General features: G+C 33.6%; 2 long non-coding RNA genes across 2 annotated transcripts; one reads left to right on the forward strand and one right to left on the reverse strand.

Moving 5' to 3' along the window:
• Positions 1 to 3,038: 3,038 nt before the first annotated feature.
• On the reverse strand, positions 3,039 to 10,400 carry LOC145602829 (uncharacterized). The gene is made up of 3 exons (XR_014104625.1): positions 10,054 to 10,400; positions 7,324 to 7,578; positions 3,039 to 3,590 (listed from the first exon to the last, which is right to left on the reverse strand). It is a non-coding gene; the product is annotated as an uncharacterized LOC145602829 (long non-coding RNA).
• A 2,094-nt stretch (positions 10,401 to 12,494) lies between these two features.
• On the forward strand, positions 12,495 to 14,233 carry LOC145602801 (uncharacterized). The gene is made up of 3 exons (XR_014104620.1): positions 12,495 to 13,103; positions 13,634 to 13,749; positions 13,904 to 14,233. It is a non-coding gene; the product is annotated as an uncharacterized LOC145602801 (long non-coding RNA).
• The last annotated feature ends 1,535 nt before the right edge of the window (positions 14,234 to 15,768 follow it).

Here is a 15,768-nt window from a genome sequence, read left to right on the forward strand (position 1 = left end):
AAACTGTTGATTCATATTTTGCTATATATACTCTTTCATTTAATTCAGTTTTATAGCAAGCAACCTTCATTCAATTCATATCATTCCCTTGATCCAAATTATTCTCTCTTCTTCTTTCTTGATCGATTTCGATAATGGAGAAATCATCAGAAACCCAAGAAAACAGCACCATCATCAATAACAACAACAAACGAAACAATAATGCTACAACCGAAGATGATGAAGATCCAAAATCCAAGATACAAAGAGAGTGTTACACTATGAAAAGCCCTAATTTCAACTTGAAGATTACCTTTGCCAAACCATCACCTTCATCCATATCACAACAACAACCATCTTTAAACAACAAACAACCCGAGGCCTCATTGAAACCCACCGTGCACGCGATCAGCAACAACAACAACAAACCTAAGATAAAGAAGATCAAGAAGTCTGCTGCTAATAAATTGTCTTTCGTTGATCATGACAATGATGCTACTAAAGCCTCAATTGTCGAGCATGTGACGCGTATTTTGGGATACAATAAAGAAGAGATTAGCGAAGTGAAAGTAATAATGGAAAAGAAAATGACTCCATCTGATATGGCACCTCAACAAGCACGACTAGCCCTCCCGGCAGCTTCAGAAAAAAAACTTGATGCGTCGTTCCTAACAAATCATGAGAAAGAGCTTCTTAAAGTGGTGGATATCGATGTCAATGTCATCATGGGATCGATCGTGTACAAGATGCCCCTAAGTAGATGGAATTATAAAGATAAGAAGAAGAACGACGACAACAACAACAACAACGAGGATGATCCCAAATTTAAGTATGTTTTGAAGTCGGGGAAAGGACGGGAGTGGCCTAAACTGAAGAAGGATAATGGTCTAAAAGAAGATGATTGCATTCTTGTTGCAACGTTTCGACACAACGCCGCTCTTCACTTCATCATCATCAAAGAAAAACCCGTCATGCTGTTTGGAACTGCTATAGGCCATAAATATTATTGATCAATCTCATGATATGATGCTGGAGATTTATTCTGGATAGTTTACTTATCATTCAATTAATTCTTTGATCATTATTTGTTAGACAATGTTAATATATTGTTACGCTGTTGTTTATTAGTGTTAGTTTTATTGGGTACGTTTATTGGTTGCATTTAGAGGGTATTATGAATTATTGAATTGTAAGAATTTAGTACTAAGTACAATCAATTTATAAAGATTGTGGCTTATTATTGACTTAATTCTTTTCTATTTGAGTGTATCTAATTTATTACGCTAGCAAATTTCACTTCCATGTAGTAGAGCACTTTCTAGGGTTTCTTTGATTTATTTATTTATTATTTATTTTTTTGAAACATCCTTTTTATTTCTTTTTGTATTGTTTTTATAATTTGGGTGATTCTGACTAGGGGTGAGCAAAAATTCAGGGTACCCTGATCTGGAACCGGAACCTGTTCGGAACTGCAGGTTTCAAACCGGGAACCTGTTGAACAGGTTCCAGTTCCGGGTAATAAAATTAGTAACCTGCCGCAACAGGTTCCGGTTCCGGGTAATAAAATTTTGGACCTAGAACCTGTAAGGTACCCTGTTAGTACATGTTCCCTATAGGATACATGAAACTGAAACCTATATGGTATTGAATATTCTAGACAATTAGTGTTGGTTTGTTATATTTGAAGCAGTTTACTAAAGTTGTAAGCTTTAATTGTGAACATGCATTTTTAAAAATATAGAATTGTCACAATTATCAAGTAACTATTAAGCTTACATTGAAAAACAGGGTATCCTGTTTAGGAACCAGAACCTGCATGTTCCGGTTCCCAATTCTTAGGAACCTGTTGCAACAAGTTCCGGTTCCTATTTTTAGGAACCTGTTGCAACAGGTTCCGGTTCCGGGTACCGATATTTTTACAGGGTACCCTGGTACGCTTACCACTAATTCTGACTTATGCTAATAGAAAATCCTTGGTGTTTATTTTATGCTTGCATAACTCCTAAAGAAAATCCTTGAGAGACTATTACTTAATGTTAATTTACGTATAGCTAAATCTGCTAATATTTGCAATAATCGCTTAATCGATTGAGGTTAATATCTGACACATGTTGCTGAATTTCCAGACTAGTTTCGGGCTATAATTGTAATTAATGGTTTCTTCTTGCTAATGTCTAGATTAAACATACACTTTTTTTTCGAAGACAAGATTAAACATTTACTTGATTGGCATTTAATGTTAACCCAATAGGATCTTACAATTTAATCAATATTTTTGAGTTAGGTACATATAACATATACGGAGTACTTCAACTCGTATTCTCTTCTTTTTTTTTTTTTTTTTTTTTTTTGAAAATATTCTAATGATTTTCTTAATCATATGAATAATTACTTTGGATATTAGGGTTAAACTTTAAATATAAAATAATATTTCTTCAAGATTTGTGTAAGCTTATTTATACCATGGAATGTTCGTCAAAACCCAAAATTGAAAATCCATTAGCATAGGGTAATAAAGAGAAATTATGTCAAACCTCTGGATACCAAAGTGGAAAATTTTCTAATCCGTATTTGATAGGGCAATCAAGTATTCAAGAATTGTATAGTGTATACTTCGTAAATGCATTGCAATTTCCTCGTCTTCTGATTTTAACAAATGCGTCCTAAAATATATAGATGGGCTTTGATTAAATAAGACCAGTCTCTTACTGGACCTATTAATGTCCCAATTTTATTCACTACCCTAATTGATCGCCAATATTGATTTTTTTCTTTTTGGGTTAATAAATGTTATTGCTTAGAGTGACATTTGGTTTATAGCCATAGTAAAAATTACCATGAACAAAAAATTTACCATGTTCATTTTGTGACTGTTCTTGCACTGATTCATTTATGAAACCATCCAAATGGTCTTAAACCTTGTTACCTGCACATCTATAATTTAAGCATACAAAACAGTTGCTTCTGAAAATACCAATGAATATATACTACGATTCTACGAAGTATGACTTAATCTAAACTCAACATAGAGCAGGATCAGAGTACACGAAATAAGGAAGTACAAGAGAACAGAAGATTTATATATTTTTATAGTTTCTTTACACATGATGCCAGTTTCATTAAGAAAACTTACATAGTGCTTCCAAGTTCCTAAAAACAAAGTCATAGACTACAAAGCCAGAAAGCAGAGAATTAAGACAACTTTCAAGCTACATTCATAGTAAGAGTTCGGCTGTTAATCAGAATCATATTGAAGGCTGAGTTTCCTTTGAAGGATGTAGTTAGCAGCCTTAAAATCAACACAATCATCAGCAGGAGCTCCAAAGTAGTTACTGGACTCCTCGACTGAATCTGGCTTGTAATAGTTATAACTGTCACCTGTGATGAACGAAACTTTTCGTGCCATCTGAGGTTTGGCATCGTGGTTGACAACATAGTCAACCAACGCGGCAGTAGGAAAAGTCTGATTCGGCCTCACATATCTGAGAGTTGATGAAGGTTCTGTTGCTCTGAAGAAGGATGTCCTGACCACTCCCATCTCTGCTATTCTCGTTGTGTATGTGTAGTGTATACTGATGTGTTTACCTTTGTGTGGTTTGCTTCTTCACTAACTGGAGGGGGCCTTAAGTAGTGAGTTTTTGGTGCATCTTTTAGTGGTCCATAAAGTTATTATAAAGATAGAAATGAAATATATTCTTTCAGGTATGAAAATGACGGTTCAATTCAATTGGGTAGGTTAATGTTCAGGGTGGTTAAATGATTTTTAATTAATCAAAGTTTATCTGATTACAGAACTTTAGTGTTTAAACAATTAGGAGAAATGGAGAATCTAGTATGCAAATCATACAAAAGTGAAAAAAAATATCTAACCGAATCACTTAATAATTCCTTCTAAACGATGGTTAATCCGCGTGTACTAATTATTTATAATTCTAAAAAAACACTAGCTAGTAAAAAGAGAACATACCTGAACACTTGCTTTTATTCGCCATCAGGGTGATAATGAAGCAATCCTAGTTCAGCTCCTCCATAATCTAGTCCTTTTTCTATAGTTTATTGTTTAATTCATATCTTTAACCATATTTTTAATCAATGTAAGGGAAATGGAATCAAATCAGTATAAGATAGGATGTTTTTCTTGTTAGCATTATTGTGCACTTGTTACACGTGTACTTAGGAACTCTGGGATATAAGGCATTAGAAAGTCTCGATGTTGTCCAACTTTGCAGGTTCCTGTAAATCAGGATCAGTACCGAAAATCTTTTTCTAATGGTAAAACCAAATTAAAAATCTGACATTGGTGACAAAAGGTGGTATGTAAGATAAGTATTTTGAAGAACCTCTCTGCATCTGTCCAATTGTAAAGTAACTAGAATATGTTAAGTGGGACAAAATCTCCTCTGATTTTAGAAGCTGACCAAATTAGAGGCAGAGAGTTGGAATCTTTTATATTGACACGCATAGAAGGCATATCCACAACTCCATGAGAAAGTGGCTCACCCTTAGCTTTAAACTCTCATGGGATGAACCAAGTATGGAGGGAATAGTATATTTCGATTTATAAGATTTTGTAATATTGGTACATTTTGCAATGGACCAATAAGCTTTTTTACAAGGAACCTTTTTTCCCTTTATTTAGAGGTTAAAAGGCAGACAGGGGATTGAAGAGGAGAAGATTATGAGAGGCTGGGAGGGCCTAGTGTTTAAGGATAACCATGATATTCTAACAAAGTGGTTTGACTTTAGACATACTCTTATAGCAACTAAGCAGAGAAAGATGAATACATGATGTTAACGAATATATTTGTGGACATTTTGAAGATAAGGAAACTCATTATGCTATTGGTGATGAATTTTAAGGTGTTTGCCTTTCTTGAGCAAACAACCGACTCAAAAACCATTCTCTTTGGGTCATCACGAAGAAATAAGAACAATTCATAAGTGGATCAAAAGTTCAAATGAGTCAGATTGTTCATGCACATGATCTTTGTACCAAAAGATCCCTGATAAACAAAAGGATGCCTAGGTAAGTTTCATAAGATCGGAGTCTCATCATCAGTATCATCATGCATGATCCTTTCGTGGCTCAAGGATGCAGAATAATGTCAGAAAGCTTAATTGGGAAGATATTTCAAAATAAAGTTCCAGATAAAAAAAGGTTTTTGATAAGGTCTGTACCAGTTGTATTTCAAGATTTTAATACTTAGTGATCCATCATACATAGTATGTATATTGCAGAAAGGAAAAAATTTCAATATTAAAATTAACAATTAAGATGGAATATGTTGGAAAAAGAATTTCGGTGGCTCACTCAAATTTTTAGACTTCCACTACAAGTTACAGGTTAGACCTTAAGGGAACTTGCAATAATTGAAGTGTAGAACCAGATGCTGCTAAGAAAAAACAGATTGGGATTTGTGAATGATCATCAACCTTACCAGGAAGAAAAAATACAGATGCAATCAGAAGGAATCCTTAACTTTGGAAAATATAAGGCCTAGTGATTCCTAATTTTTCTTTTTCTTTTTTTTTTTTTTTTTTTTTTTAAAAAAACCTTAAATATTGAGGTACTCAAGAAGAGCCGAGGCCAAGTAATGCAGATTAGACAATAAGATTGTCTTGCAGCATCTGTTATGCCATTAATTACAAACCAACTAGTTACCTGCTCATTGGTTTATGCCTCAAGAATTAACTTTATACCTCTTATCAAGAAGAGAATTTTGTGGAATTTGATTATTTGGATAGTTCTATAGCCAACTTTCACCTTTTGTGGTTTCACAATATGATTAGTTGATAATGTTGTACACAGGTATATTACAGGTTCACATTAGAAAAGGATCGATTTGTGGTAAAAGCAGCTTTTACATGAATAAATACTTGTATGTATTTATATAAATTTGGATAGTTGTATAGCCAACTTTCCACCTTTTGTGGTTCCTCACTATGAGGATTTGATAGAGTTGCACAAAGGTACTTTACAGGTTTTAATTTAAAAAAAAGGATTAATTTGTGATAAAAGCAGCTTTATAAATACTTGTATGTGTTTATATAATGTCTTTTACCAGAGAAGACTTTAAAAGCACCAATATCCAAATAATGGTGCAAACTGAGTAACAAAGACAACTAGTTATTACCATAACCTCAACTTGTATACAAGGTATTGCAAATTGACTCGGACACAGTATGAAAAACATATCAAAACTCTGTGGCCCTAGATGTATACTCACTCTGAATAAGTGAGTTCATGCCTAAAGCGTGCTTTTACTGAAGAAATGTAGTTTGAGGCCTTCATGTCAACTGACTCATCAGCAACAGCACCAAAATAGCTGTCCAAATAATTGACAGAATCATTTTTACTGTCAGGGACAAGATACGAAAGTGTTTGAATTGATAAAGGTCTTCTGTCCTGATTGACAAGGTAACAAATCGAAGTAGTTGATGAAGGTTTTGGAGTTCGGTAGAATGATGGGATCAGCTTGACCTTCATATTGAAAGTGTATTCAAGTTAAACAATTCTTTAAATTGAAGTTTAGATGCTCTATTGTACACTTGCCTTTTATAATGATGTATTTTGTTGCTAAGGAAGCTTGCCTTTTATAGGGTTCTAATAATGCAATTTGTATTACTATAAGCTAATCAGATTAAGATGAATCCTACAAAGATGGAGGTTGGTTTATTCTATGTGCTTTCAGTTCAAGAATGGTCCACTTGGATTACATAAATGCTAAGTCACCATGAGGTATTTTCAATCAGCCAAGCAATGCAATTATGCAATGCCTTTTTTAGTGGTAAATAACTGAATAATCTTAATCATCTACGGAATTTACCATAATGATTGTGCCTTTTTTTGAGGTATGATGTTGATTACAGGCCAGTAAAATTATCTTCAACGACACTTCTAGATTAAGTCTTTCAAGTCTAGAAGAAAAGAAAAGAAATTAAACTAAATCATTAACTTATTATTAGCAGAATCTATGATTTCATATTTCATATTTGCAGCAACAGATGAAAGAAACATTTCAAGACAGATCATTTTCATTATCAAGAATTTGACAGTTCTTGCTGATACTTTTTTTTTAAAAAAAAAAATAAATAAATTAAATTAGGTTTATGTACGTGTAACTTTCTCTTTCTCCAACTTGAAAAAATCTCACCCTAACTTTGGCACAGAACTGAATAACTCAGAACAGTATTATATAGATTTCTTTAATCCACTACCAAGAATTACCGAAATTACTTGGAGAAATTTGACACTATCAGTTAATGAACCATCTAGTATATCTCCAAGTCATATTCAAGAAAGACTAGTCCATACTTTGGTTTCAAAAAGATTTAATGGCGTACCTCTGGAAAATCACAAGGTAGGAGTTGGATGAAACTCATGAAAGGGTCTCTCTGACTCTTTAAATTAGTGCCAAATGTTCTTCCTATCTTCACATAGAAAGCATTTTTCATGTACAATCAGTCAATATGATCGTCATTATCAGAATTCAGCAATTTGTCCAGAGACCAGAGGTCTGTCATAGAGAAAATTCGTTGGATTGCCTCAAATTCATTGCTCTGTATCTGTTCATCGATATTTGTTAGTTGACTTAGTTCCTGCAATGAGCTTGGTGTCAATATGTCTCTTCATATATTTGTGGAGCCAGCTTTAAGTGACAGAAACAAATTCAGCAAAGATTCCACAATTCACATTCATTAATTATCAGATGCATATTACAATGTCTTTTCTGTTAATCATATTTTAATTTTAAATCAAATTGATTAGCTGGTTCAAAATTTAAACTATGGATAAGGGAGAATTACTCCTATACTCCTTTATAGATAGACCTAATCCTAGTCAAATAATTTAATACTATATGGTATGGATAACACTCACTAAGTTATTACTTTGATTTTTCTGCACTTTGCAGGCTTTCAAGGATAGAAAAACACATTATGTACTTACGTGCTAAACGTGCTAACATAAGTGAAAGGAATGCTTCTTTGAATTGTAAGATGTTGGAACCTCCAATTTAGAATTTCCTAAATCATTATTCTTCTGCAATAATAACAATTCTAATGAGGACTTGTGATAAGGATTTTAAAATTTCTTCATAAATCATAATAGTGAAGCGCATGCAAGTTTGTTTGATGAATTTAAACATCTAGCACAAGAAAATTCTAGACAACTGGTGAGAAAGTGTTGTGCCAATATTTCTAATTTCTTGATGGTTGATTTATCTGAATCAATGCAGTTGATATTTAGAAAACAAATCAGGTCATGAACATGAACCAACCTAACATTTCATTACTGTTCTACTGTCAAAAAGAAGATTGAAAGCAATTATGTGTCAGGATTTGTAAAGGTTTATGATCAGCTGAATCACAAACATAGATGAAGGTTCTGCAATCCAGTTGAAGGATGCCATTAGCTTCAACTTCATTAAGAGAGCGATATAAATTTATGCAGATAATTTGAGTTAAAGCTTATTCACTGTTCATATTTTGTTGCCGAAAAGCATGCCTATATAGGAGTCTGCTGCTGCAAGACTACATAAGTTTACCAGTTTATATTGATCCTACAGGGATGAAGGATGATTAACTTGTTTTGACTGAAGGGTTGTCCAACCGTCCAAGGAAAAAAAGTATATCAGTTATTTGATATATTAATCAATCAAGCAGCAACATACTTTGTTAAAGATACGAGTATATATCTGGCTTCATAAATAACATATAGTTTTTAAGCAGTCAGTAGATTGGCCGGTAGGATTAAGTATTTTTTAAAGTCATATTGTTGATAACAAGCCAATAATAATACTTTTCTGTAAGACAAGATTTCACCTCAATCTTTATGATTAACAAATCCAAATTAAAAGAAAGGAAAAGAAACAGAATCCAGAACAGTATCATAAAACTGCATGATATTTCCTTTTTTTCAGTAACAGAAACAAAAAACCACTAAGATAAATTATGTTTTTGTTTGAAATTATCTGTATGCTTTAGGTTCATGTACCCTTCCTCATCTATCCCAAAATAAACTTCCACTTCGACTCTGACAGATGCAGAATTTATTCTGTTAATCTGTTTGTTATTTCTTTGTATGTCCTAAAATGAATTTCTTCATTGACTTAGGAACAGAACAAAACACACAGAACAGCATATTACAGAATTTGGTTTATCTGCTTATAATGAATAACCCTCCAAAAATTTTAGACCATGCCACCAAGGGACCAACTTGTGGTCTTGTGTACAAGAAAGACAATCTATTGGCTTATAACTTCAATGAGGTGAAAACGAGCAATATGCACGGAAAATTAAACTACGTATTATATTTTCAGTATTGTTCATGGCCACATCAACAGAGGCAACTTGTATGCTGAGACAACGAGAGCTACTATTGTTAGGTTTCAGCAATTCAGCTTCAGCAACTATCACAGCAACACACTTAAAAAATTAAGACTGTCCAAACTTGTTTCAAATTTATTCGACTTATTATTCTCCCTAATCGATCCACATAAGTTAACAATAGTGCATCTAGATAATCAGTTGATTATTGTAAAATACGGATAACGGAGGATCAAAGTCATAGGAGATTTGCTGAATTGTATTTGTACACTTTGTTAATTGTATAAGTGGATTAGATAACACAGAACAATTTATTATTCTACAATTAAAAGGCTTTTTCACAAGATCAAAAACATGATATGCATATCAAGATAAGACATTAGACTCAATTCTTCTATTATAAGATACTTGTATTTGAAAGATGCTTTAATCTTTATTCTTTTATTATACTTGAAATTAAAAATGGTAACAGGCTCAAACAAACAGTAAGGAAATTACATTAAAATAAACCCTAGTTTATCTCAATTGGTAAAATCAAGAAGCATAATAGTAAGTTACACTCCTTTCATTTCATATTTATACTCTAAAAACCAAATTATGCGAATCAAACACACCACATTCATCAAAAACGATAAGTTTATTCGAAATTAAAATTCGATTTGATCGAAATCCATTCAATTGCATCAATTACTGTAAAATTTAGAATTAAAAAATCATCAATTCATATATTAATTCTGAAACCCTAACCTTTGCGCTCGAATGTCTGCCGAATTCTGACTGACAAGGAAACCCTACGCATTTGATTTTGAAATTGCCGCGAAAGAAGTTCGTCGACATGAAACGCAACGCCAAAAGGCTAAATTGATTTTTAATTTTTTTTTTAAATAAAAGGAAAAATAAAATGATATTCCGTAGATCAGCGGCCTACCCTTTTTAAATGCCCATTACCATAATATTGAACCGACTTTACCCTTTTTGAACCCAACTAAAACCAACTCACATCGACTTGGGACCAGGGAAGGCAGGGATGTCAATGCCAACTCCATCTAAAGTTTTGATCCCTAGCGAGTATAAAATTTATCCCATCTCCATTTCAGCAGGTATAATTTCAAAACCATCTCCGCCCCACCCCCATTTAATCCTCATGACCTCATCAAAAACCTGCCTAATTGCTCCTGCCATATACTCAATTCTACAAAAATTAATATAAATTACTTAAAAAATATATTGTTAATGTTACACACTCCTAATATTTATATTTGCTTTTTTTATTTTACATAATTTTTTATCATAAAATAGTTTTAAAATATAGAGCGTGTTCGGTGCTAACTTTTGAGTAGCTTTTAGTGCTTTGACTTGGTCAAATCACTACTTAACAAAAAATGTAAGTGTTTGACAAAGTATTAGTTAGGGTAGCTTTTAGTGGTAGAGGTAGTTTATTAGCTTTTGAAGTTAAAGGTAGCTATTGAAAATTCAAAAACTTTTGCATGCCCACGGTTTACAATAATTTTATTGTACATCGAATATTTTGCGAATAGTGACCCTTTTGGTTTTACAAAAATGACCCATATTTCACAAAGTAATCTTTTTTCTCACAAAAGTGACCCTTTTTTTCACAAAAGTGACCTTTTTTTTTCCACAAAAGTGACCCATATTTTACAAAAACACACTAATATATGCCAACGTCCTTACCATATACATTGTTGGCGGGTTGTATCCCTGTCATTGGATTTACATTAGCAACACAGTAATTACAGTACAAAACTAGCTCCATCAAAATGAATATAATCACATTACTTTGCCACATTTTAAATGATTTCACAAATTTGCAGATGGTAAACTATTTAATTATCAATTTCATGTGAAATACCAAATTTTTTAATGAAATCAACAACGTGTATTACCCAGAAATAGATGTACGTCAAAATTGCCATGACTTGCACAAAATGAACACATAAAGTGTATATGATCAACAAAAGTTGAGTGAGGGATAGCTCAAGTGGTTAGAGCTCCCCTCCCGATTCCAAGAGATCTTGGGATCGATTCTCATCATCCGCCCTTGTGGCTCTCTAAACACCAAAAAAAAAAAAAAAATCAACAAAAGTTACCCTTTATTCTAATAAAAGTTACCCTTTTATACACAAAAGTTACCCTTATAAAATCAAAAAAAGTTACCCATTATATCTTCACTCATATAACATTACTGTTATATTTACAGAATTTACCCATAATCTAACAAAAGTTGACAAAAAACATTGAAAAATCAACAAAATAAACAAAAAAAGATAAAAATAAAAAAATTAACACAAAAGATAAAATTAAAAAAGTACTTCGTATAACATCGATTCCTTTGTTTGAAAGTACAAGGAGCAATTATCTTCTCCGAAAAAAAAACACTTACCATTATAATTAGAAGCTGAGAAAAAAAAAAGAAGTTGAAAAAAAAAAACCATAAAGTAATTAAAACAATAAACTTGAAAATCGAAGGGATATAGAAATGGAAGGCAGAAAAAACTTGAATCACCCAAAAAGATTGGAAGAGAAAGTCTAAGTAAATGTAGAAGAGAGAGAATAAAAGGAGGAGAGAGAAGTTCTAGTTCTAGTATCTGAAAGTGGGAAATGAGAATGAAGGAGCGAGAAATATGTTTAACTTGGGTGGGTGTGTAAAACCTTCCTTTTCTTTCCACCGCCTTTCAGTAAAATACTGTACACCGGGTTTTTTTTAAATATTTGTATTGAAAATTTGATCTATAGTTTTGAAAATAAAAAATTGATTTTTATATGTAACAACTTGTTGAACGCTACTTACCGAACACTCATACCAAATAATCTATCTTTACAGTTATACAACTTGTTGACAACTAACAACTACTTACACAGCTAACAACTACCTTCACAACTAGCAACTAATTTCAAAGCTATATTTTGTCAAACACATCCATAGACGTGAGTATGAGGTGGGGCGGGCATAACCTAAAAATCCACCCCACCACATCACTCATAAGTCATAACATGTATAATTTTTATTTGCATCCCCGCCCCAACACCCACCAAATCGAGACCCATTCCCGTTCTAATGGGGCGGGTCGCCTACTTGACCACCCCACTGACATCTCGGGACCACTATATTGAACCGACAAGTGACTTGTCCTCACCCCGCCATTTCCTGGTCGTTGGCTCGCTTCGCTGCCCATACTGAACTGCACTTTGGATTCTCCTTCTATTTGGCCAATTAGGGGTACACAGTGCAATCACTCAACTATCTGTCAAAATTCCAAAATTACAGTTACAAACTCAATCAAAATCCTTATCTTTTTTGCCGCCATCATTCTCTGCAACTCAAACAATCAATCCATCATCTCAAACCCTAAAATCCAAATCAAATCATCCAAATTTCGTGGAAAAAATGGCTAGAAACGAAGAAGATGATCCACAAATCAGGGTTTTATACGACCTCTGTTCTATGATTTTTCATATTCTCCAGTATCCAACTCCGATCACACTCCCTTTTCCGGCGACACTCTCGCCGGGAAATCCCTCTACCTCGTTATCAATCCGCCGTAATACGACGCCGTATTACCCGACACAGATATCTCCGGCGTCGTTTGCTTGTTTGTTCTTGGGAATTTCGCTGACGTTGATGATACTTGGATCAGTTGCCTTTCTGATTGGATTTATATTGATGCCATGGATTATTGGACTTGTTTTGGTCTTCTATTTTGCTGGGTTTCTCTCCAATTTGTCTGATTTTGGACGATCTTTTCTTTGCTGGGCTTTATCTCCCCAACATGTTCCTGGTTAGGGTTCTTCTTTTTTTCAATTCTAGGGTTTATGTATATTTGATTGTATTGATACTTTCTTTGTAATAATAATGTGTGATTTTGATATTTGATTGAAATGATGTAGATATATGGTCCATGTTTGTATTTTGAAGATTGATAATTCTCAATTTTGTACTATGTTCGCACTCGCTAAGCTCAATGTATCTTCTTCGAGAATAGATATTTGGAACATTTTGTTTAGGAACAGAATAGCCAATTTCAAGTAGTGTTCAGTCGATTACGTATCAGTCAACATCTGATTGACTCGGCTGGTCTGAGGTTGTCAATGATAAGTATTTGATTAGAAGGCTTACTTTTGTATTATATGCTGGATTGCTAATGCAAGTTTTTGTAGTTCTAGTTTTAGCGAATAAAGAGAGACAAATTTTGGATTCTGAATCTTTAAGTAATTGAAGCCGATGGTTGAGCTTCTTAATTTTAGTTCCTTCATGTGTATAATTGTTGTTGTTCATGTGCTAATTGTATTTTGGTTGCGTTTTTTTCAGCTTGGAAACGCTTATAAGGATGACGTTGGTTGTCAACTGTAGAGAGAACTTTTGGGTTGCTGAGATGCGGTTGCTGTCTCTTGTCCTAGTATATTAGTGTTGTAAGCTTGTAACTTGTAAGAATGTTTTTCTCCTTAGATGACTGCTTTTTGGATTCTCATACTCTTGCTAAATATATGATCATTTATAAAATATGTCAGAAGCAGCTATGTGTTTGGTCTGCTGGTAGTGTATTCTTGACTAGTGTTTAAACATTCTCATTCTTTTCAGCTTGGAAATGCTCATGAGGATGATATGGCTTGTCAATTGTAGAAATTCGGTTGCTGAGTTACGATGGCTGTATCTTGTCCACATATTAGTGTTGTAAGATTGTTTTTCTGCTCTATGAATTCTAATTGGCTGATTTCTGCATTTTTATTTTATTGTTAAAAATATAAATATATAGTAATTGCTCATTTAGTTTTTATGTATGCCAAAAGCAATTGTACAAGCCAAATTTTGCTATTCTGTAGTGCTGGAAGTAATTTCTTGGATACTGTTTAGACATTTCTGTTTATTTGACTCTGGATTTGGGGCAAGTGGTAGATTCTGGATAATTTAGTGTTGGGTCACTTGGATGTGCCTTGTTTTGACTCGGAAGTCAGAATCAAATTACCAATAAGTGAGTAGGTTTTAGGGTTTTCTTTAAGGTCTGAAGTCAGATTCTGTTATGGCAATGTTGTCTGTTAAACTTCCTTTAGCTTTCTTCCTTCCGAGACTTCTTTTTTATCAATCTTCATCCTTGTATCTTCTTATGGCTTTATATCTCTCTCTTCTGGGTACTCATTCAACTACAGATCATTTCATTATAGTGAAATTTTCCATCTGTTACTGAACACCTTTACTGGAAAGCCTACTATGACTGCTGCTTCTGGCATTTCGCAATCATGTCCAGGAAATAAATGACTTAACCAAATGAAATGGCGCTGTGCTTAAGAACATGCAGAATCAGGTTTCTGTACCATAAATTCTAAATTCCATTAAGGTGTTTCTGCATTACGGAATTAGTAACTACTAGCTTCATTTTTTTTTTCTTCTAGAAAACCTCCTAGTTATGCCATGTACAACATTTTCTTGGCAACTATTCTCATACAGTAGTAGACTTAGCCCAAAAGAAGTACAAATGTTCAGCTTAAACTTATTGCTGCTTATAGACTTCATGAATATAGTGTTGTAGTGCTGTTGAAAAGTGTTGTTTCTTTTAAGATTCGGGGATTTTTATGCCTAGGTTTATTTGGTGATCATACCTTTATATTAAACCTTTAAGAAGAGTAAAAGGATGTGATTGAGTAGAGTTAAAAAGTGTGAGTGCTGAACGCCCTGAACACATGAAGGGATGAGATTGGAATTATTTAAAAAAAACATACAGAATTGATTTACATGGCTCACTGTTCCTTTTCATCCTCGTAGTAAAAATCAAACTTCAGCTGCTCTTGTAGCCCCAAAATTCTTCACTTTCTGTGCTTACTTGACCTGACATTTGAGATACAGAGATGCTAGAGGCTGCAGATGAGCAGGCAGATGAAGGGGTCTGCATATGAAAAACATAAATTAATTACTTATGACCAAAAAAAGAAAAAAAAATATAGCCATATTTTCAACTACTAGACAGGGTTTTGAGACCAAAAGAATAGTAAATACAATCACATGCTGTCTCAGACTCTTAGTTTCATGGTCATATGCTACTGTAATAAAATGACAATGAGAGCGAATAGAGAGAACAATTGTGCCTCCTTTTGAATTTCACTGAGAACTATTACCTGGTAGCTGGAATTCCATTCCTGGTGATAGCACTACGCTCAGTACAAATGCCAGCAACACCAGGGATACTCCCCAAAGTGCCATTTGTTCTGCGATCTTGAATTTCTCTGGATACAGTGGTTTCTGTTCTATTGGGAAGGGATATCTAGATCAGAAAGAATTGGTCTATGGAAATACATGGGTTCAACTCTAGCACCATTTTTCATTCTATTTTATATATATTTTTCTAAAATTTTAATTATTTTATTTTATTGAGGGTTTGGACTTTGGAGTACCTTGAACGGCCTAGATTTCTTTTGAGGGTTTGACTAGTTTCCCTTTGACCTTTTCAACGT

This window comes from Chenopodium album, chromosome 21, assembly GCF_948465745.1.
Source record: "Chenopodium album chromosome 21, dcCheAlbu1.1, whole genome shotgun sequence".
Taxonomy (NCBI): Eukaryota; Viridiplantae; Streptophyta; class Magnoliopsida; order Caryophyllales; family Amaranthaceae; genus Chenopodium; species Chenopodium album.